Source organism: Vicugna pacos, chromosome 29, assembly GCF_048564905.1.
Source record: "Vicugna pacos chromosome 29, VicPac4, whole genome shotgun sequence".
NCBI classification, from domain to species: domain Eukaryota; kingdom Metazoa; phylum Chordata; class Mammalia; order Artiodactyla; family Camelidae; genus Vicugna; species Vicugna pacos.
Genome location: NC_133015.1, coordinates 8904978 through 8929715, shown reverse-complemented (window position 1 = coordinate 8929715; position 24738 = coordinate 8904978). Strand labels below are relative to the sequence as shown.

The window sequence follows — 24738 nt, the reverse complement described above, 5'->3', positions numbered from 1 at the left end:
GTCTTACTAGCCACATTTCCAGTGCTTCAAAGCTACATGTGGCTAGGGGCTACCTCAGGGACCATGCGAAGGGAGAAGTTCCCGTCATTGAAGAATTTATTATTATTAGGCAGCGCTGTTACAGCTGTTTAAACATGTTGTTAGGAAGTTGTGTGTTATATCATCTTGCAATTCTTTTAACTGCTACACTTTTTACACTTACATTCCTTAATGTTACTTTCTTAAGATTTCTCATTTCCTTATCCAGATTATTTACTTAATTAATCATCAAAGAGCTAGATTTTGTTTTTATTAATATTTCAATATTTCATTTGTATTCTAAGTATTTTTACTACTCCTCATACTATTTATCATGATAAATTCCTTTTCTGTTTATTTTTTCCTACTATTTTCTTAGATTAAAGAGTTCATTTATTTTTTAACATTTCTTCACATTTATTCGGTAACATTACAGTGGTTTTAGTACTTAAATTTTACTTTACCCATCTTTTCCATTACTGTATTCCTCTTTTTATCTTACTTTACTTTTGTTGTCTTGGGCAAGTTTTTCTTTTTTCCCTTTTACCCTTACTAACGGTAGAATTTGATTCTGATTTGATGCCCTTCCAGTCTTTACCAATCAAAATTAAACATGTGTTTTGAGTATTTTTAGAGTGTTAAATACACCCTTAAAAGCTGTTTCACTTGCTCTCTCTTCACACTTCATGTAGAGATAAAACTGTTAGAAAATATTTAGTTTCTTACTTCCTTCCAATCTTACTCCAAATCCTTAGTTAAAACAATTTAGAATTTTTAGTATCATGCTATTATGAGACTGTCCTTTAAATTATGTCTTTTTATTTCAATAGTTCTTTTAAAATACATTTACAAAACCCTAGTCTCCATCATCAATGTAGAATTAATTCTAATGAAAGATGATTTGGAAAGTGCATCTTCTATCTTTCTTGTGTAATTGTCTCTCTGATAGTTGTAAAATTTTCTTTCTCCTTGCATTCCAGAAATATTGCTATGATATGTCTAGATGGGTGTATGGGTGTGTGTGTGTGTTAATACTGCCTATGCATGGTGAATTCTTTTGATATGGAAAACTTTTGTCTAATATTTCATTTTCCATCTGCACTCCACTGCCCTTCTGACCACTCATAATACGTTCATTCACTCGCCTGAATCTGTTCTGCATGTTTCATGTCCTCTAACTCAGATTCTGGGTGTGTAGAACTTAACTTTTTGTTACGGCCTACTGCTTTCTTTTAATCCCTGAGAACCCTAAACAGCCGATTGGCATACATCATTCTTTGTTTTTTTCCATTTTTAATATTTAACTTTTTAAAAAGCAGAAACCATACTCATTAGTTTTAGGAAGTTTTTTTGGAGCTCCAATTCTAGCTCCTGGATGTCCCTTATTACTTTCTGCTTAAAGATTGTGTTTATGTTTTCCATTGGTTCTATTTCACTGGAAGCTACCAGTTTTTGTTTCTCTAAATTGATTTCCCTCTTTCAATAAACATTCTGTTGTTTTGCCTTAAACAAGTTCTATTTCTTCTTGTTTATCTGTTGATGCCTTTCCCCTTAGTGTTGTGAGCCAGGTGGTTGCTACTTGATAGGTAGGGCAAATGGGGCTGTTTCTTTTCTTGTGACTGACTGCAAGGGATGTAAATGGTACCTTTCCACTTGGGGTGTGCTTGCTGCGGTCATTTCTTTCCCGGCTGTCAGGTCAGGGCTCTTTGACCCGCTAGCATGTAGCCCCTCCAGTTCACTGCTTTCCATGGGTTGGTGGTACTCAAAGACCTACAGGCGGCAAGTGGTGAGAAACATCCCTCGGAGACCCTGAAGAATTCTGCCAGCACGTCATTGGCATTTGAGAGAGAAAAGAAGCCAGTTAAAGAAATGTTTTAAGATGTGGATTCTACCTGGAAAACAGATAACTTTCAATGTTCAGTAAGAACACTAAACTATAAAAATTGTCCATAGCTCCAAGTTATCTAGACTTCAAAATTTATGAAAGATACAAAAATATCGTTTTACTCTGCTTTAAGTAATTTAACCCTCAATCTGTAAAAAAATTTTGTTTCCTCATGTGCACAGTAAATCTGGAAAATTCTCTAAAAGAAGGGTTAGGAATTGACCTTTGAAGTGATTATGTAAGACTAGTTATAATTTTAATGATTTGCTAGGCATGGTTCTGAAGATCTAAATTGGATGCAGCACATCTATTCACCATTTGTAGTCCATGAATAAGTCATTTAACCTCAACATAACAGCATTTCTCATCTAAAATATACAAAACATAGGCAGGGTTTCAAGGATTAACTGAGCTGACCCAGGACTTACATAACATACTCTTGCAAAACAGACTCAGAAATTTTTTTGCCATGGCTAAATTAAAAATCACAAGATCTCATGGTCCTATGAAGTTTTATTTTGTGAATAGCGAAAAACCTGAGATGCTAAATTTGTGAATACCATGGATCTGTGCTCTAATGCTGGTCTCACTTTGATTTTTAAGCCTGTGTGTATGTGGTGTGAATGTGTACAGACATGCATAACGTGGACCAGGTGAGGATGGGATGCCAAGCCATGGACCTGATCAATAAAAACTACCAGAAGGTCAATACTGAGTGAAGAAAACATTATGGAAACCCTACAGAATGAAAAGTCAAATTTAAGAAAATTCAATTCAAGCTTCCTCCTTGAGAAAGGAACAAGTATGGAGGACACTAAAGAGGGATAGAAATTTGGGCAAAGTTTGAAGAAACTATAGATTGATACCTATAGTGCTAGAATGTTTTGCACCCAATATTTCTTCTTTTCTCCTGAAATTCTCTTTGTATTAGCAGTTCCTATCAGCCTTTGAGTGATTTATTGGAACTACTTAAATTTCCTCCTGGCTGTCACAGCCGAGTAGACTAATAGGCCCCTGGGAGATTAACCACGTCCCATTACATTGATTGCTTTTGTACCCTCGGTCTGGCAAAGATATTGGCATAGATTTCAGCAGGTAACAACCATGCACCTAAAAAGGGATTGGTGGTGAGGGGTTAGGAATGAGTGAGGTACAAAGATTGGAGCCTGGCTGAGTGTCTTGCTAAAGATTTAAAAAATAGTACACTTTAGCCATGACTGACCTTTATAGGCAAATATTTTGATTTTTCACAAACGAATGAGAACAATGCATCGCTCTTTGCTCATCTCTGCCTTGCCGCCCTTCCACTGGGAGGCTGAGACCATCTTTTGGGGGCCCTTGGCTCTTCTATTCTGAGAATGAATAGCTGCTGCTATAAAGTCTGCAACTGTTCACAGTTCTAGCCACGTTATATATTTTCTGCTCAGCAATGCCACTGAGAAACATGCCTTTCTCCATTCTTTCCTTCTAATGATACACAAAGAGGAGTCACAGCCTGGCCTCTGACCTCTGCATTTACCACGGGCTGACTTTCTCATCTCTGCATTGCTGCTTTTCGAAAAAAAATTTAAAAAAGAAAAAAAAAAAGGAGAGACAGAGAGAGATTGCTTGCTCTGTGAGAATCAATATTTAAAAAAATTAATTTTCATTAGCACCTTCCCATCAATACCCATTATTATAGTCATGAGCACAAGACAATCTTTTACAACTGAACATTTAGAATCCAGGCGCTTTGTGTAGTCTGTCTACCCACGCCTCACACACACCACCTCACATACACTCATATTCCTGAGAAATTAGATCTTTGTCTGCTGCCTGACAACTTAATTTTATTCTGAAAGAAGCCCAAGTAATTGGATCAGGATAATTCTCAGCAGGGCTGCTCTTCTGTTTCTAAAGATAGCGTGCTCACTGCCAATTTTTCTATAGGTTGCCTGCACATTTATGCTGGAAACAAAGAGAGATTTGGTGCCTAATAGAATATTCCTCTGTTATTTTCTTATATGTGACTATATCACTAATTCACTTCTTTACCTTGGGGTTTATTCAGTCCATGTACACTACTAAGTGATCAGCAATTATATGTTAAGAGCCTTCTTTAAGCCCTTCTAAAAAAATATGACATATGATAAATATTTCCTGGCAAATGAGTGAGTGTTGTGTTGTCTGTTGATTCTAATCAGTCCTGATTTATACCGAAATCAGTGCCGACAGCTTCTTGGTTTATAATTTCATTTATCTCCTCTTTTGACTGTTAGCATAGTTGCATGACAATCAGTTGAAAAGTGAATGCTCTTTTTGTCTGTTAATTACTTTGTTTACATAGGACTGAAATACCAGTTTAACTGTTTTGTCATAGCTAAGTGATGTAAATTTTAGCAGGAATTTAATTCTGGGGTGGTAGCAGTGAATAACGAAGTCAACTGTTATAGTCAAAATAAAATATTTTTAAAACAAATATACAGATTGATGTGGTTTGGCATAGTGATTGAAAGGAAAGAAGAGGGCAATTTCTTGAAACTCACAGAAAGTGTTATCTTTCTTGCTGTAGAGCCAGCTTAGGACACCAGGTGTTGAAGTGAAAAACCTACCACTGCAGTTCAAACCTGGACTTCACTCTGCTCTGTCATGGGGCTGCGTGACTTCGCTGACTTTTAAAGAAATTGTATTATTTTTCACTTGGGCAATCAGTTTAAAGAAAATATATTTCATCAGGTCCCTCTTATACATATTAATTTGACATTAAAAGGATTTTGTGTGTAGGTTATGAAATATACATTGGAATAAATGTGACCCAATGAGTAGACACATCTGGAAGCCATGTCTACATCTCACTCTGAGTTGCTTGGACAATATGCTACCCACGCGCATGGGCAGGTTGTGGTCGGGGAAGTTTCCTCCTTCTCCCAGGTGGAGAGGCTACACTTGAACTAAATTCTCCACAGGACTGGAGAAAAGATTCCACTTTCCATGGACTCCAGGTTGGCTTTCCAAGCCAACTCCTCTGGCACTGAATCCCAAACTGATTGGATTTCAACTTTCTGTTCATCCACCATTTACCATGTAAGCATGAAGAATAATAGTGTGTATGAGATTCTTTTACTCAAAAACACACCATGTGTCCATCAGTGCCTGGGTCTGAATTTCTTCTCTGTGGGTTGATGGAAGGGGTGGGAGACTGAGGCCTTCATATGCAGATTCTTGGCTTGTAAATTTTTCTCATAAAGCTCATTATTTGACCTATATACTATGTGACCTAGTGGGATTCCTTCCTTCTGAGCAGTGGATCATCCCAATCTGTTTCCTTACCCTCTTTCCCTCCGAATCTCATCCAATCTGTGTTTAGCTCTTGGACAGCTACAAAGTTTGCGATACTGGATAAGAAGAAAAAGCTTCCAGGCCTTACAGAAGGCTTTGAAATCAGGAATCTAAACTGGGCTGTCTGTGTTGCTATGGGTTGTCAAGGCCAGAGGTTTTTATTTTTCTCTCCATATTCCTTTTCCAAGCTCTTCTTTTTTTTTTTTTCCATAAGGACAGTTGACAAAAAGGACTTTAAATAATGTTGATATGAACTACTATGGCAGAAAGATCTCATAGACACATTTTCCCATATAACTTCCTTAAGTTCAGCTACAATTCCTAGAAATTATATGTTAAACAAAAAAAAATTATTAAAGGCGGGGAGACGCAGACCAGCTAGAAACCACAGCATGGTGGTGAGGTTCCTGGATTTTCTTTTTGCCGCATCTATCCTGGACTGGGTGTTGGAAAAGCCAGCAACCCATAAACACTAGTAGGAACCAACAGGAAAAAAAAAAAAACCCACCAAGAATGAAAACTTGTTCTCCCTAGCCAAAGGACTAGGAAAGAGGAATGGTAAGAAAATTTTAAAACATAACTGCATTATTCTAGCCAAACACCACAGAAAAATGTATGGTCCCACCCCAACCCACATCAGCAAAGACTGAGCGGGGAGACTGGAATTCCACCCTTCCCTCATGTAACAGGACACTCGTTTTCCAGGTTGGTGCCAGAAAAGACCAAGTGGGGAGTTGCACGTGCCTCCCCTCGAGGCAGTAATAAGCGGTCTCCATCTCTGTGTCAGTGGAGAAGACATGGGGAGCCTGGACTTCCATCCCCACATTGCAGTAATGAGACATCCCTGTCTCCCCCTGCTGGGACTGTGTCAGCGGAAACCCAGTGACTAGTCAGGACTTTCACTAATGCCCAATGATAGTGAGACCGCATGATACAACATCAGTGGAAGCCGGATGGGGGCAGTAACAGGGCGCCCTGCCCCTCCTATCTCCATGGTGCTATTAAAACCCAGCAGGACCCCATGGGGCCCTCCTGGGTACAAAAGTCTTTATTTCTGTATATCTTTCTTTTCCTTTCCATTTGAGCCTTTGTACAGTCAGTATGACCTGATTTAAGCTAACAAATTTTGCAGGAGTTGCCCAAGACTGCTCAGCCTTGAAGGGGCAAAGATAAAAACCTGCAACTAAAGTCTATGGGTGCGAGGTGCAACCTCCTTGTCCAAGCTCTGGAAAGCACCCCTCAACTCCCAGCCTTAGCCCATAGCCGCTGTTTTTGAAATTAACTGACCTAATCTTAGATATTTTTTAGAAACATTCCAGAATGGCTGATACATGCAAGAACTCAAGGCTGACTATATCTGTGGCATCACGGAGGCAGCGTTGGGACTTTCATAAGGGATCCAGAGCTGAAGCTTAACCGCCAACACTGCTTCCTCCTTTCTGCTTCTTTGTTCTGCCTTCTCCATTAAAATCCTTTACCTGTGCAGGGATGTTAAGATGGTTTTTAAGGATACTAGTCCACTATCTTCTCAGTTAGCCGGCTTTCTAGAAGAAAGTGGTTTTCCCCGACTCAACACCTTGTTACTCGACTTATTGACCTATAGTGTAGCAAGTAGCCGGAACCTCGGTTCTGTAATAAAATTTTGAGAGCCAGCCAGGACTGACCCTTTGGGGCCTTCAGGGTCTGCCTCAGTTCTCGACAAGCAAAGCAGCAGGCTACGAAGTTTGCCTGGGGAAACTTGCTTATGTTACCAGGAAGGGGTGCCTGTGATGGCTTTGGGGCAGCTGGCCACTCGCGGTGAGTCAGCCCCAAGGCCAGGGAATATCAGGGTCTAGCCTGAGCAGCCGCTGCAATGACTTTCGTTTCGGGGAGACCCCTGCCCTTCCCCGACTGCAGTGTTGGTTGCCCAGTGCACTACTGGTTGGAGCAAGAAGTCAACATCTGAGCAGAGCCAAGGAGCTCAGGGGCTGGGTAAGTCGGTGCAATGCGCATGCCAGGAGGTCACTTCCACAGCTGTCTTGGGTCAGGTTATCTGCACAAGGAGTCTGAGGGATTGCAAGACATCTCTGTCCGCTTGAGCCTTGGAGGTTAGCCAGGAATACTCGACCACTGGAGACCTAAATGTTATTTTGTTAGTACCGTTAGGCAGTTGAAATAGTTGTTGAACAGTTACCCCGGGCTAGGAGTGCTCCTTCTGGTTTCTGTGTATTTTTTGTCTTTGTATGTTACCTGCGGTGAAAGCAACTAGGTGGGGACACCACTCCCCACCCATTACCTTGTGTCGCAACTCAGAGATCATTGGGAGAGATCTGTTTCCTGCAGCTACAAGTCTGGTGCAGCTCTGTATTGGGTGTTGAGTGGTGCCCAACAGAACTGGTTTGCTCTCGGTGGCTTGCCTGTTTTCCTCCTTGCTTCCTACCACCAGAGGCTGCAGACTCTGGAATTTTACTACAAGGACAGGAATAGCCAGGTTGGTCAGTTATTGACAGTAGTAGATAGCCTCTTGTTACTTAAGAAACTTGCAGCAGCAAAAATTGAGTCCTGCTTAATCACTGAAGGGTTTCGATCCCACCCGTGGGCAGCCTGGTGTTGATTTAAAGCTATCTGAGTTAATCACTTAACAGGTAAAATCGTGCGACATTTGTGTGCCCACCAACCATAAAGCTTGCCCTCGGGGAGCTGGCAGGTCTATAATAAAGAATCTAAGGTGTGGAAATTCAGAAACAACATAAAAAGTGGGAGGACTGATTTCAATTCCCCCTAAGAGCCCTTTGGGACACATCCTAGGTAAATGATCTGACTTGAGCTGTTTCCCTGCGATTAAGAAAGACATATGTAGAAATCAAAAAAGGCATTTGTACCCTGGAGGGTCCTGCTTTAGAGTCAATGGAGACTTAGCGGGGGACCTGAACTCAACCTTACCTAGCAGTGACAAGGTGCCCACCACCCAGGGGCTACCAGAGGCCAACTGGGGAAACTGGAGTTCCAATGCCATCTAGCAGCAATGCCTAGGGTCCCCTTTCCCCCACTGGTGTGGTGCCAGGGAACATCTACTAAAACAACAGATTTAAATAAGGTGCAGAGTCTTATAACACAATACATAATTCAGAAATGGTACAGCCACTCTAGAAAATAACTTGGCAGTTTCTTATACAACTATAGATGCGTTTATCATATGAACCAAAAATTTCATTCCTAGACTTTTACCCTTAAGAAACTCAAGTATATAGCCATATTTAAAAAAAAAACTATAGATGTATGTTCACAGCCCTTTTATTTGTAATGGATCAAACTGGAAACAATCCATGTGTTCTTCTGTGGGTGAATGCTTAAATGAGCTATGATATATCCATACCAAGGAACACTACTTACCACTGAAAAGGAGCAAGCTATTAATGTACACAACAACTTGGATAGAACTCAAGGGTATTAGGGGAAATGAAAAAAAAATTCAGTCAAAAATATCACCTTTGGCTTCCCCTGCTAACGAAAAATACAGCATTCCTAGGAAATATTTCCTGAGCTGAAACAGTATCAAGCGAAGAAGCAATTACCTTAAGACACAGATGCACAAAATAAATTGAGATAAAGTAAGGCGTGGTTCAGAGCTATGGAGGCTGACGCTGAGATGCGGAGAGTGGTCCTCAGGGAAGGAACTTGGCGCGGCCACCCTCGCTGCCTGGGGTGCGCGCTGCCTCTTAACGGCTGACGGCCAGACAAATGCTGAACGCTATTTTTGCTTTTCTTTTCTTTCTTTCTTTCTTTTTCTTTTTTTTGTAAAAGCGAAAATTCTCTTTGGCTTTCTTTCACTTAGGGAAAGCAGATACTAATATAGATAGTCTTTTGTACAAGAAAAGTGATGTAAAATAAACTTTTGAAAAATGAGAGATGCCTGTATTGTATGATTCAATTTATGTAACTCTCCAAAAATGACAACATTTTAGAAATAAAGAACAAATTAGTCTTTTCCAGGGACTAGTAAGGAGGGATAGGGCGGGGGTAGTGGCTATAAAGTGGTAAAATGAGGGAGATCTTTATGTTGATGGAATGGATGTACATTCTGATTGTGGGAGAGGTTATACAAATCTTCACCTGTGATAAAATGGCATCAATTTACGTACACATTGTACAGTGTCAGTATCCTGGGTCTGCTATTGTATGATCACCAGTGGGGGGAAAACTGGGTGAAGGACACATGGAACTTCTTGCACTAACTTGCAACTTCCTGTGAATCTGTAAAATTATTTTAAAATTAAAAGAAAAAAAATAAAATGAAATAAAAGGAACGAAAATGTCATGCTCTTTTGTTGGAAGAGCTGGGATCATGAATTACATTTGGGGAATAAAATGAGTAGTTACAGTCAAGATAATACTATGTCCGGTCACCTTATTTCTTTGCAATGACACTATATGCTGCACACAGTGATACTGATGAGAACACAAGAATGAACAAACTGAGTCCTCTTTCCAGCTAATGGAAACTGGGGAAGGGGGTACAAAGGGGTAAATAAGCAACTGGAATGCCAAATAAGAGCCCCAGCGTGATGAGCAAATGCCGTGGCTATCTGACAGACGGTCTCTTACAAACTCACCCCAGCTCAGTTATAGAAATATCACATCCTTCGGTGTCAAAAGCAACTCTAAATCTTTCTCTTTACGTTCTTTTTAATGTGCTGGGTGGTGTGCTCAGTATCTCACACATATTGCCTCATTCGTGTTTTGCATCTCTGTAAGGGAGGTCCTATTCCTGAGGTATGCGAGAGACAATAAATTCTCTGTGTGTCTGCAGTCACACAGTTGGAGGTCTTAGAGTCAGGATCTGAAACCCGGTGGTCTGATTCCTGAGTATACGTTCTTAATCACTGTCCTAAATTTCATGGTCTGTGTGTGTCAAGTTGGGGATAACACTTTTTATCTTGTCTGTATGTGAAGGCACATGAGTTGGAGTCTCACTCTGACATCTCATACTGCACATTTTGTGGAAGTTCATAATATGCTCTTATTATTGAAGTCTTTCTAACTGAAGGGTAATTCAGGTACCATCTATTCAAATTCCCTATTGTCTACTCTACTAAAGGAGAACACCCATCAGTCAGCACATCTGTGTAATTACTTTTCAGTGTCACCTTAAAGGCTTAGGCTTATTGTAAAGGAGGAAACTGGCATCTGAGCCCCCTCTCCCAGGAATCACTGAGGGGCAGAATTAGACTGCACTGAATACTGGCGGATATCCACAGTTGCTCTATTTGGCTTATACTTCTAGCTTAGAAAGCAAATTTTTTCTGATCCTGTTCCATGTTGTACAAATACCAAACATGGCTAAGCCCTTCTCCCTGCTCTTACCTGTATTTTCTTCCCAGCTGAGTCATTACAGAGAGTGGATTGAAAACCCCTCTTGCCTCCTTGGGCTAAGGAAGAAGGACACTGAATTATTTACCCTAGGACTCAGTATCTCCCTAAGGAAATGCAGAACTTCTAGTCTTGCTTCTATATCACCCTATGTTGCTTTTCTATTCCTGTTGCTCAAGTTTTCTCTTTTGAGCAGAAGAGAAGAATGGATGTTAAAGGAGGCAGTGGGAGAGAGGAAGGAGAGTTCCATACAAACAGGGACCCAGATGAAAGGAAGGGGAGGAGATAAAGAAGGAAGGGGAGAGGGGAGACACCTCCTTGAGAGACTGCGGCAGAAATGCCTCTAAGTTAAATGAGATTAAAGACATGTACATGTATATCCATGAAGAATTTCACTTGATTTATTTCTTAAAAGGAGGAAGGGGAAAGCAAGAGCTGCTTGGAGAGCAATGTGGCCAAGAAGATGGGAGCAATGGCTGATGTTGCTCCTTTTATCTGTGTCATCCACACTTAGGCTGACTACATAACTAATCTTGAATTCTAGAAAGCTCTATACATTTCTAAAAATGGGAAAGAGAAACTCTCTCAGGTACATTTAAAAGGTGAAATAATAAGAAGTGAAAAGGAAGGAAAGATGGGAGAGAGAAGGAAAAGAAGGAGAAAGCCAACCATTAGTCAGAATGCCTGTCTTCTGTTCAAATATTGATGAGTTACACAAATAATTCTCTTAGAAGTTCAAAAAACAGAATACACCCTGCATCATGGGGTGAATCAGGCATAAGAACACGTTTTCTAGTATGCATTATCTATTTTAGGGAGAGGAAAAAATCTGGGTCATACCAAGCAAAAATAGCTTGTTTTGTTTGTTTCTGAAGGGAGGAATACATCTAATTTATCCATCTTAAAAATCAGTCATTAGGACTGTAGCCATTATTAAAATTTTTTCTTTTCTTAAAAAAATAATCATAATGACTCAAATGGTTAAAAGTATGAGTTCTACTTATAAGAGCTGTCGCTTACCTACGTGACCGATGGCCAGTTATTTTCCTTCTATGTGCCTGTACTTCATCTGTAAACTGGGATTAATGGCAGTACCTCCCTCTAAGGACCACTGTGAGGATTAAATGAGATAATCACTGTAATGAGTTTAGCCGAATGCCTCTCATGTTGTTGCAATCCCCAATGCCTTGTACCCTCAACACATATTGGCATCATTATTATTATTTTAAAGGAAATATACAGAAAGGTGTACTATAGTCATCATAAATAAGGTCAACCACCATAACACAAAATCATTTTTAAAACCCCCAAGAAATAATGGAAACTCTTCCAGAAAGACCTAAACGTTCATCACTAAATGTGAAAATCTCAGGAGCAACAGAAGGACTTAATGAAATCCTGACAAAGCCAAACAGTGAACTTGGTTGTTCTCCATCATTGACCAAATAAAATGCTTCCTGAAATTTGCCAGATAGGAAATGAATCTAAGCTCAGCTTTATGCTAGACAAGCTTAATTATCTTAGCAATGATTTCACAGGACACAAATTCAATAATTGATGCATTCAAAAATTTATAAGGCAATATGCCACATCTTTGGCAGAGATTTGCTTAATTTCTTACAGCTGAAGTTTTTGGCGACTTGGTCTCAGAATATACTGTTAATGAATATTTTCAATTTTCTTTGAGTTTTTTCTATTGTCACCATTTCAGATTCCGTCTAATCCTACAATTTTCTCATGCCAGTTGGTATGTAGTCTGCTTAATTGTAATAACAGTAGACAGGTGCTTCCTGTCTACATCAATTAGGGTTCAATCAGAAAAGATAGATCCATTAGGAGACACATACAGAGAAATTTATTCAGTAAATTTTCTTGTGGGAGACGTCTAGGCAATTCCAAAATCCACAGGGTGAGCCATCAAGAGAACAGGCTAGAATTCTTGGGTGTTGGCTGAAGCTATTGTCTACAGGCAGAATTTCTTATCCCAGAAAGCCTCTGCCTTGCTTTCAAAGCCTTTTAACTGATTGATCAGGTCCACCCAGATTACCTAGAATAACCTCCCCTACTTGAGTCAATTGATTACAGACTTTAATGACATCTACAAAATACCTTTACACCAACAGCTAGGTTAGTATTTCAATAACCCGGCCAAGTTGGCAAGTCAAAAACACCACCACAATTTGGCATCTAAAAAAATCTCCTTCACTCATACTTAAAATCCAAATCAAGCCAGTTGCAAAGTGTATTTCTACCCAACAAGATATAACTATTCTGTTTAAAAATGGAAAGATACTTTCCTTTTTCCCAGAGGGTACAAATTCACTCTCCCCCTTTGCTATTCAATAACTTACTGTGATGTAAAATTACCTAACATTAATACATTTCATGATGGTTGATAAGGGAGTAAGGGGGAGAGAAGAAAACAAAAATATTTGGTTAATATATATGCAAACTTATTCAAAATTAAACAAAGAACTACACAGAGCTGGTACAGTCCTTGTTTCTGCAACTGGTCAAATGATTGGAGCTAGTAAGCAGGACCGCTGTCTTCCACTACCCATCCCATATCCTCTGCCCTTAGCAAGCATCTCAGCTGGTCATGGTTCTTTGCCTGGTGACATAAACAAAATCTTCATCCCCAAAGTGTTGATGCCTTAAGAGGCCATATTCAGGATGCTCTGTTAGTATCTTCTGTGTGTGGAGAGAGAACTGTGAATAATCTGAGGGCTGATTTTTTTATGATTTGTATTTAATCACTTGAATAATTTTCTTTACTAGTGAAATTGTAAGCCATTCTGGCACTGTTGCTCCAGAGCAGGTTGAAATAGGACTTTTGCAGTCTAAAAAGATGGCAACACCACTTGGTACAAGGAGAAGTTTCTGTGGGAAGAAGTGAACCGATGTACACAGAGTCTTTTGGAGGGGAAAGAAGTACCAATCAGACCTTTCCCTCTAGAAAAATATTCCTGATGGATTGACGTGGTCTAGATCAGGTTCCCTGGAAGGATATACCTGGGCTGGCGACTGGAGCTTAACACAAGGACCAATGTGATATTGAGCAGTGTCTGGTTCTGCCACAACATGAAAGAGGGAACAGAAACCTAGGCCGATTGAGCTCTCTGGCAGATCTGGGACTGTTTACTGCAGCAGCAGTCATTTTAGAGCCTCAGGGTTTGGCACCAGTGTATCCTCTAAAAATAATCCGAGTCTATGCTCTTGTGCCAAAAGCTCTCTTGTTACAGGTAATACTTAGCATTTTAACTGTGATAATTCCAAAATGCAACATAATGTGAAACATGTATAACTACAGACACATAAATAATCATGTGAATCTTGTGTACAATTAGCCCTCTAGGACGTACCTCCTTTGAAATTAACTTTCAGTGTCTACTCAGTTTCTCAGCAGAGTCATCCAATGTTACAGAAGCGTGTAATACTGGTTACACTAAAAAATAGATTTATGCATAGGAAAAAGGAAAGGGCTGGAAGGGTATATACCAAATATTTAATTACATTTGTGTTTCAGTATCTATTTTCTCCTTTTGTTCTAGTTTCAAATTTATTTACTTTTTTATTATTTTAATATAGCATCTAGTATTAGTTTTATAATGAGGAAACTGATAGAAATTTGAAATATAATTTTACCTTTCAGTTATTATGTCATATGCATTATTTATTTAAATATGCTTACATTTTTACAGTAAATTATTCCATTTTGGCTCATATTTAGGTTATTTGGAACTTTCCTTTGGACTTTGTCTATTGCATATACTAAAATGAAATGTTAAGAATTTTCTGGGGAATTTGGTTAAAGTGACACACAATCTTTTTCCTCTGTAGGTGGGATTAGCATGAAATACCACTAACTTAACACATCTCAGTACTTTTACAAGCAAATTCTATGAATTACTGAATGATGAGTTGGATATCTTCCATGTTACCCTCCAGATAGAACTTGTACCCTTGCTTGTCCTGTTGTGTACTCTGGAAGGCTGCCCCATGTGGACTGTACCAATAACCTTTTAGATCATCTTCGCCTTTAGATTGTTTTGGCTGATGAGAGGTTCTGGCAGGAGTTAGAGAGGGGAAAGGAAAGTGATATTGGGTTACTTTTTAACCTGGCTTTGTTCATAGTTCACATCAGGCAATTTGTTTTATGCAGCTCTCTTGTTGGGTTCTAATAACTGTTCCTTCCCCTTGGACATCGAGTTTATTGTTAGTAACAGATCTCAGCTTTTGCTGACCCTTGAGTTCTGCACAATTCCTTGGTGTATTCCCTAAATCTTGCCCGTAATTCTCTACAAAAGATAATTTATGAAATGATGCTCAAAGCCAAAGGAACCATATGTTTTGAGATCTCTGACAATAAAATAATTGGTAGTAGGTATAAGCTCTAAGAAGCAGATGCTCAAAGTAAGATTCTGGGTTGTTCACATATTTGAGGTGTGTGGATAACCTTCTTGCTGGGAGTGAGGAGCATGGTGATCTATGTCATGTGCTACCATCACAAATATTCACACTACCCCTGGTGGCTGCAGGTGATGATGAGTATGGAAGATAAGCCATTGAGAGATCGAATGGCTGAGTAATTCAGTAGTTAGGGAAACAATAGTGATTATTAATATTGTATATATATTTGGCTTCTTATAAATGCTCTGCAAAGCTTACACGAAAAAACGAAGAGGAAATGAAAGTTGTAAAATTCAAACTCAGAATATGAGTGGAAAATGATAAAATTTTGATGTCAACTTAGAACAAATTTCCCACATCCTAAAGTGCCAGAGAAGATAAGCTGAGGACCAGTACTGGGACTGGATGTTGACAGTTCTTATCATAGTGCCAGTGAGATGCTCAATTCATAAGGTCTCAGGGATGAGAAAGGCATTGATGGGGAGAGAATGGGATTCCAAGATACAGAACGAAAAGGTTGTGGCAATCATGACAAGGCTGAGAACTTCAGTTTTCAAATTTCCCTAAATCTCCCTTGTCTGCCACCTTACAACTGTACAGCTATACACAGTCTGGGAATTAACTCAGCCTGCTCTTGCCAAGCTGGACTGCTTTCTGTGCTAATCTCAGATGGAGCACATTTAATTATAAGATCCCTCCTGTATCTGAGAGTCAGTTCATGAGAGCACACTGTAGACTGGCCTCTTTACCTCCAAGAACCCAAAAGATGCACAATCAAACAAGTTCTTCTATGTGCCTGCAGCAGGCAGAATTCTAAGATGGTCCCCAAGAGTCCCACCTGTCTTAGTTGGCTTGGGCTACAATAACAAAAAACCATAGGCCGGGTGGCTTAAACAACACAAATTTATTTCTCACAATTGTGGAGCCTATGAATCTCAAGATCAATGTGATGGGTGGCTTGGTTTCTGGTGAGAGCTCCATTCCTGGCTTGTAGATGGCTGCCTTCTTGATGTGTCCTCAATGGCCATTCCTCAGTGTGAGTACATGGAGAGAGAGAGAGAGAAAGTAGGCTCTCCGATGTCTCTTCTTACAAAGGCACTAATCCCATTGTAAGGGCCCCACTCTCATGACCTCACTGAACTCTCGTAAACCCCATTGGGAGTTAAAAGGCTCATTTCCAAATACTGTCACATTGAGAGTTAGGGCTCAAATATATGAGTTTTGAAGGGGTACAAATAATCAATCTACAACTCCCTGCATATTGTATACATTCTGTATAACACCCTCCTTTTGAATGTGGGTGAAGCATGTGGATATGATGTGATATCACTCTCATTCTTATCTTCTATTACAAGCAAAGGGATTGTTGTAAATGTAATTATAGTATCTGAATAGATTAATTAGAAAGGAGACTCTCTAAGGTGAGCCTGATCTACTCAAGTAAGCTCTTCAGAAGGGGTCTAGAGTTTGAAAATGTTAAGAGTCAGGGAGATGCTCTCCTGGCAGCTTTGAAGAAGTTGGCAGATAGCCATTTTATGAACTGCTATTGAGGGGAGCAGCTTTTAGGGTCTTGGGGCCTCAGTCCTATAACTGTAATAGTGAAGAACATATCTGACTCCAAATTAGATGTATTCCTTTAACTCTGTTTCCTGGGCTCAGCCCTGCTGGTTCTGCACCTTTTGTAAAAGAATGTTGCCTGTGGCCTGAAATAGACAGGAGAGCCCATTCTCATGGCTCTGACCTTTAAGGGTGTAACACTTTTCTATTCATGCAGAGATAAAAAGTTGCAGAATAAAGGATTTCGACACCAAGAAGTTTGAAATAATCAAGCACACCCTTCCCCTTTTTAGCATAAAAGGAGCCTGAATTCTGACTTGGGGAAGATGGTTTTCCAGGACGTTAGTTTGCCATCTTCTGTCTGCTGGCTTTCCGAATAAAGTTGTTATTCCTGACCCAACTCTTCATCACCCGGTTTATTGGCCTGCCGCGCAGCGAGCAGAACACAAGCTTGAACTTGGTAACGTAGCTACAAGGAACTGAATTCTGCCAACAATTGGAATGTGCTTAAAAGAAAACCTCAAGTTCTTCATGACACCCCAGGCTGGCTGACGCCTTGATTTCAGCCACGCAAGACTCTGTGCAGAGAATCCAGGTGAGCCCTGCTTGGACTTCTGATTCACAGAACCGTGCAATGATAAAGGAGGCTGTTTTGAGACACTCCGTTTGTGGTGGTTTATTACTTAGCAGTATAAAACAATTGCAGTGCCTCTGACAAACAGCCCTAAATTGATGGAAAATGTGGTAAGGCCACCATTCAGCAATCTGTTGTGAGTTGTTATGACATTCTCACTTAAACTTAATAAAGCTGAATATCAAAGTTAAGTGAATATTTATTTATAGTTTTTAGAATTTAAAAGTTTCTTAGAGATTAACAAAAACAGCCTTCTTCACTTTATCTGAGGAGAAAAGGGGATCAAAATGATTAACAAAATTTGTCCCAAATCACACATGTAGTCCATGGCCTGGATAGGACTTGAAGCCAGTGTATTAGTTACAAATTTGGCTCTCTTTTAACTGAAAAAAAAAAAAAAAGCAAATATTTTTTAAAAGATTTCTGAACTTTATAAAAAATTCGGGAACTAATGAGAACGTAGACAGTGAGTGCAGTGGGTGAGCTGTGCTGCCCAGATCTCTTTGTAGGAGTGAAGAAATTATTTCTCCAGCTGCTGAAGTGCTTCCAGCAGACAGCTGTCAGCTTTCAGCTCTCTCCTGAAAATGTCTCAGCTGGAGACAGTCACTTTGCCCAAGATCTTGTCCCCTTCCTGGGGCAGCTCATGTGCAGACTGGCAAGGGAAGGGATATGAATTCTGACTTCCACAATTTGGGACAATTCTGATGCACCATGTGAGCTTTAGCTCTCCCCATAGGAGAAGTTGTGTCCATAGTTAAACTGCCCCAACCCCAACTCTCTCTCTAACCAAATCCTTTCCATGTATTGATACCAAGAACCTTCCTTTATAAACTTTTCCACATGCTAATCTCTATTTCAGAGCCAGCTTTCCAGAGAGCTTAACCTACAAGATCTCTGTAAAATTAGAAATAAGAGAATTACACAACTCTGTAAAATTAGAAATATGAGTTAAGTGAAATAATGCATTTTAAACCACTTTGCTTTCAAGAAAAGTATAACTTAGAAAATTAGATGTTATAGTAATTTATGTACATTATAATATGTTATAAATTATAGTTTAAGGAAATAAATTTGTAGTTAAGTGACATTTGCATAAGGCATAAGTTACGGTGGTAAGGGATAGAGCTGTTTATTTTAGTGCCTCAAGATAATGCTCTATCACCATCTCATGTCAAAGTTAATTAAATCATACTTATTGAGAAAATATTTTAAATTACTCATTAAAAAAATTGTATTGAGAGCCTATTATATGCCAACCATTATGCTAGCCTATTGTCTTCATGAAGATATATATTCTACTATGGGATTTAGATGGAGTAACCATTATCCTGCTACATGTCTCATTTACATCTGTGGTGGTGGCATCCCATATGATTTAGCATTTTTTCTTGGTTTTTCATATTTTAAGGAAATATTTTTACTAATGGTTTCCATAAAATAAACTGGGGTGGTTTTGCTGGAATTCCTCTTTTTATTTTCAGCATGGTCTCAATTAGTAACATGCCAGACATGCAAAGGGAACAGAGTTTTCAAATTAATATGCGGTTAAATCTCAAAAATAATCAGCAATAAACTGTCTCCCTTTCCTTCAGCCTTTTTTTAAATGCGTTTGTAACTAATAATTCCCTTTAAAGAATAGTATCTATCATGTTGTCTGATTAAACAATTTAATGTGGTATAGCCATACAATAAAATAACTGTTCAACAATAACAAGGAATAAAGCACTGATTCATCCTACAACATGGGTAAAATTTGAAGCACAAAAAAAACCTATGCTAACTAAAAGAGCTAGTCAAAAAAGACCAAACATGATATGATTAAATTTTTATGCAATGTCCAGAATAGGCAACTCTATAGAGGCAGAAATAAACTAGCAGTTTCCTAGGGTCACATGTGGGGAAAAGATGGGGAGAGACTTTTAATGAGTGTGGGTTTCTTTGTGGGTGATAAAAATATTTTAAAATTAGATTGTGGTGATGGTTGCATGACTCTATGAATATAGGACAAACAATTGAATTGTATACTTCAAATGGATTAATTTTATGGCATACAAATTACATTTCAATAAAGCTATTAGAAAAACTGATTCTTTGACATGAGTGGTTTTGAGGCAGCCAACTTCTTGTGGATCCTGGTGGTGGTGGTGGTTGAAATATTGAGGGCTGTTGCTCTTGGATCGTTTGGTGAACTAGCCAGTGTGCCATGACTGTGTGGCTACAACTTGATGAAGACAGTGGGAAAAATGCAAAATTGCAACTTATGTGTGTAACTGAGTAGTCCTACTATGTAATACGTAGAAAGCAATCTTAAAAAATGTTTTAAATATTGACCATATTATTTAATTCAACAACTATTTATTCTTTCAGCAGAAGTAAGGTGTTTCTTTTTAAAGGAAGTGCACATTTAATGAAATGTAGGAACTATATTTCTCTTTCTCAAGAAAGTTGATGATGAATGCATAAATTGCACAAGACGTTTGTTGACATTTACTACTACAGTGGTGTCTGTAGTGATACAATTGAGCACATGAAAACTGAATATCATATCAGCTGAAATATCACCAGCATCTATTTCAAATGTTAGCAGTTATTTTTAAAAGACTGTCCAAAGATGATGATTTAACATATGCAACATCAGAAAGTAGGTTTACATCTCTCTCTTTAAAGCCTGACTTTTCGTTTAGGTCAAATGATTGCTCTTCTAAAGTAATTTCACTCTTTACTGATTTCGAGGATTGCTGTGCATATATAAGACATGAAACAATCAGTATTTTTATGTTAATTCCTTTAGCAGATGAACTAACAGTTAAGTGATGCCACTGTCATTGGTTGTTTCAAATAGAAAATCAGTTAATTCCAGTAACAGATTGAGTTTTCATCTAAATCATGGACTCAAAGTAAAACCTTTCTTCATTTCTTTTTTTCAACATTTTGAAACATATAATCTTTTAATGTTGCAATGCATTTTTCTTCAGATGTAGTATTCTACTTTCTATGGTACACAGAAATTACGCTTGCCACATATATATTGAATAGATCATCCTTTTCTCAGATTAATTACATTGTCAGAGAAAATTAATTGAAATATATTTTATTTTATTTTTAAATTCTTAATACAATTTAAGGTTACTTTCTATTTACAATTATTACAAAATATTGGCTCTATTCCTCAAATTGTACAAAACATCCTTGAGTCTGTCTTACACCCAATAATTTCTACCTCCCTCTTCTTGACTTCTCTATTGCCTCTCCCCATCTCTCCCCACTGGTAGCCACTAGTTTGTCCTCTATATCTGTGAATCTGCCTTTGTTGTTGTTGTTGTTATATTCACTAATTTGTGGGATTTCTTAGATTCCACATATAAGTGATATTATACAGTATTTGTCTTTCTCTGACTTATTTCACTTAGTATAATGCCCTCTAAGTCCATCCATGTTGCTGCAAATGGCAAAATTTTGTTCTTTTTATGGCTGAATAGTATTCCATTGTGTGTGTATATAACACAGCTTCTTCAGCCATTCATCTGTTGATGGACACTTAGGTTGCTTTCGTGTCTTGGTAATTGTAAATAACGCTGCTATGAACACTGAGGTGCATGTATCTTTTCAAATTAGTGTTTTTCATTTTTTTCAGACTATATACCCAAGTGGAATTGCTGGGTCATATGATAGTTCTCTTTTTTGTTTTTCAAAATTTATTTTGTTGAACATCTGTCATTATTGTGAATGATAATGTAAATCAGTTTAGAAATTCAACACTGAAAGTTTTTTTGCAATGGCAATATGAGTACAAAGTCTGGTGAAACAAAGCTTGCATGATGACAACAATGATCTTACTAAGTTAAAAAATTTTTAATTGGAAATGTACTTGGAATTGGTTGTGCCACGCATTGTATTCATAATTAAAATCTACATTAAAATAGAAACACTAGCTGTCAGAGTAACTAAACTATGGCATTTTTATGATGAGATTGGCTTTCAAAACAAACAAATCATGGAGGCTATATAGTTGACTTCTGTGTTGGCCATCGTCAATCATCTTTAGCCTGTTTGAGCATTTGAAGAACTACTATATAACTCAACCTAAAGGTATTTAACAATTGTTATGCTAAAATTTTCAGCTTATGAAGTTTTACCAATTTGCAATTCTTGAAATCAAAGCTTGCATAGAAGATGACTTTGAAATTTCTCTCTATAGAAGTAAAGTAGGAAATGAACCAATTAAACAATGAGAGCTCAAACAATGGAAAATACTTAATTTTGAAATTCTATTATTGGACTTCAGAATATTTCAACTTGCAGGAAGTATTTTAATAACATTCCTACTTTTAATTGGATAAGCTTATAATATTTACATGAAATTGAGAATGCATTTTGCATAATATGAATAATCAAAATTAAGACTTCTGTAATGACTTATCTAATAAAAACATCTATTGAAGAAAAGTATTCCAAATGGAAGCAAAAAGATAGTCTTTATGAACATTTGGACTGAAATATTTAAACACTTCAATATCAAAGGAAACATTTAAATTGAGAATATGCTCTATTTAGCGAACATTTCTTGAGATTACCAGGTACTTTGGTACATGTAGGGAGAGTATTTTCTCAACTAAAAATACCATGTTTTACAGACACAGGTCAATGAAAGATTTCAATAATTTCAAATTGGTTAACATAAAATACAGCTTTGAAGATTGCAGGCAACCTTCTGAAAAAAATGAAAACAATACAACTATATTTCAAAAAATACATTTTTCACAAGTAAAATAACAGGACACAGTAGTATTTTACACAAAACTAAGAAGCCATTTAAAATATATGAATATATAAGAAGAATAACCATTCTGCTTATGCTATTAAAATGTTCCATAACTAAACAAAGAGGGTTTTTTTTTGCTTTAATGAGTACAAATATGTTGCTTTTTTAAAGAAATAATTTTATTTTAAAAATACTTTTATAGAATGTCTATAGGTCCAAAATCTACTTGTCAGCTAGCAAATACTTAACTTTTAAATACATAAAACTGTAGTTATTTTTTTTATCCATTTTTTGATTTTAAAAGTGTTCAGGTTTGGGCAATAAATTCTATGGACCTCTTAATTATAGACAAATCAGAAGGCAATTATTACAGAGAGATACTAGGGTGAGAGGAATACAGAATTCTTTAGTAACACAGAAAGACAGGTGCCCAACTTATTCTCTGGTGGCTGGGGGAGCGGGAGGAGGAGAAGAGGGGGTGGGACTCATGAAATGTTTTCTAGAGGAAATGACTCCATTAAGACCTGAGGTTAAGAAGGAGTTATCCAAGTGTGGAGACAGGGAAGAATAGTTCAAGGAGAGTGAATACTATAAAACTGACTCAGAGGCAAAATCAAGGCTGCCCATGAGACAGGCAGTCTGTAGAGTTACATAAAGGAATTTGGAATTAAACCAAAAGCAAGCAGGAAATCAATGCAGTGTTTTAAACAGAGTAGTGTCCTGAGGTAGCTTTTCTGAGCAGCATTTAGAAGATTGTCTCTAAAATACACGAGTTCCCTCATTCTTTTACTGATGGATTTTCTAGTCCAGACTGTTGGACCCCTGACCTTGTGCTCCCTGGTATAGCTCTAGGTATGGCTTCCCTGGGTGCAACAATCCCACAGTGCAACCCTCTAAAATTATGGAGCGTCCCTACCTCATGTGAGCAACGGACATGAACTCATTACTACATCTGTACAGATGTGGCCAGAAACTCTGAGACTGTACTAAGCTAAATAGCCTAAATGGTAAGCCCAAGATTGACAACGTGGCTGGAGAGTTTTGAGATACATTCAGGCTGAATGTTTTCACAGGCTCTAAATTGTTGGTTCTGGGAAGAAAGCATCTTTCACTAACAAAGGCTGAAATGCTATGCAGCACAGAATAAGCACTCAATAAATATTTGTTGGATGAACAAAATCAAGCATCTTGAATATGTTTTTGGCCTATCACTGACAAAGAAATTTTAGAACACCATTGTTCTTTTCATTTATTTATTTATTTTCTTTCTCTTGTCTTTTTTAATTGTTTGTTTTGATGGGTGATGAAAATAATGCTTCCCTTAGTAGAGATGCTTAGAAAAAAGGCTCCATGAATATGTATGTAGGATGCCATTACTCACTCATAATTGACAGTTGTATAGAACAGTGATAAACAACATGATTGTCATTGACAATGGGGTAATTACAGTCTTGTATTCCTAGAATAGCCCTTGATCACCACTGTTGCTGGTTTTCAGTCATTATTTGGTGTCACATGATTCCCAGTGGACCGACAATGTGCTCTCTTCATCCTGAAATCTGAAATCAATTTTGCTGTGTAACTAAGCTATCACATCTCTTGTAACAACTCAGGAATCTTGGATAAATTTATTCTTCGACAGACCATAAAAATAGTTGCTACAATTGAGAATGGACCAGGTTCCGTCTTGTCAAGCAGAAAACTTGAATTAGGGAGGCATGCTATTCAAAGTAGAAAAATATATCAAAGAATAGAATTGTCGAACACAGTTGTGGTTGTATTAGCAGGCAGTAGACTGTCAATGAAAGTCAGTCTTATGAAATTATACATGTGATATAGAAATACTAGGTTACGTACTCAAACATTTCTCTAAATCAAAAGGAGTCCCTGAACTTGGAGTAAGATCACTCAACTGCAGACATAAAAAATTGTTCATGGGCTTAAGTGGAATGATAATGATCAGTAGCAGTCAAGTAGGACCCCTAGAAATGTGAGTGTTCCCTGGGGGACCCCCCCCCAACCCTCCTGCAAAATTTACAACCTCACACTTCTTACCTGATTTGGGACCATTTACGCTGATCTCATGAGGCCCTTTATCTTGTCCTTATCTGTCTCCAGGAGACACTTGGAACTCCCAGGCCAGACTCATTCTACTTGGACTACAGTTCCAAATTGCTTAAAAGAAAGGCTCCATAAATACGTACATAAAATGTGCACTATCTGGAGTCCTTGCACACTGCTCCCCTGGAAATGAAGTTTCCAGCCAAATACCTTATATCCTTAACCCCTTCCATGAATGTTTCCTTCAACTTCTAACATTAATTGAAATGTAGTTCTTCCCTGAGGACACCCTTCAAAATTTAAAAACAAAACAAAATAAAATAAATTGTTAAAGCATTTACATAAACTGTCAAGAGCTTAAAGACAATATAAATTAAAACTATGCCAAGTAATTCTCAGGATAAATATAAATTATAAATAATTGTGAAACATAACTGACCTTATAATTTAAAATTAAAATCACTGGGAGATTTTATTTTTGACTCATACAATCAATAACTGAAAAATATATGTTAAATATTATAATGCCTTGATGGATATAAAAATTGTCATAGCATTCTGGACAACCATCTGATGAGACTAAACATCTGACACCCAGTGAATTCCAGGAAAAACTAAAGAGGCACACAAAATTAATATACAAAAATGTTGGTCATATTTTTATTTTAAATAAATAATCTAATTTTAATATATTTATAATGGAATTAATAGTAAGCTGCAGAGAAGATTACCTTTAAGAAAAAT

The 24738-nt window shown here is 37.9% G+C and overlaps 1 long non-coding RNA gene across 2 annotated transcripts in view; it reads right to left on the bottom strand.

Moving 5' to 3' along the window:
• Positions 1-24050, bottom strand: part of LOC140690174 (uncharacterized) — a 46300-nt gene extending 22250 nt beyond the window's left edge. The window contains exons 1-3 of one of the 2 annotated variants that reach the window (XR_012065347.1): positions 23989-24050; positions 11591-11681; positions 1664-1837 (exon numbers count right to left, since the gene is read on the bottom strand). This is a non-coding gene — a long non-coding RNA (uncharacterized lncRNA). The remainder of the gene's footprint in view (positions 1-1663; positions 1838-11590; positions 11682-23988) is intronic. The other variant, XR_012065349.1, reaches the window with a different exon arrangement.
• Between the last annotated feature and the right edge of the window lie 688 nt (positions 24051-24738).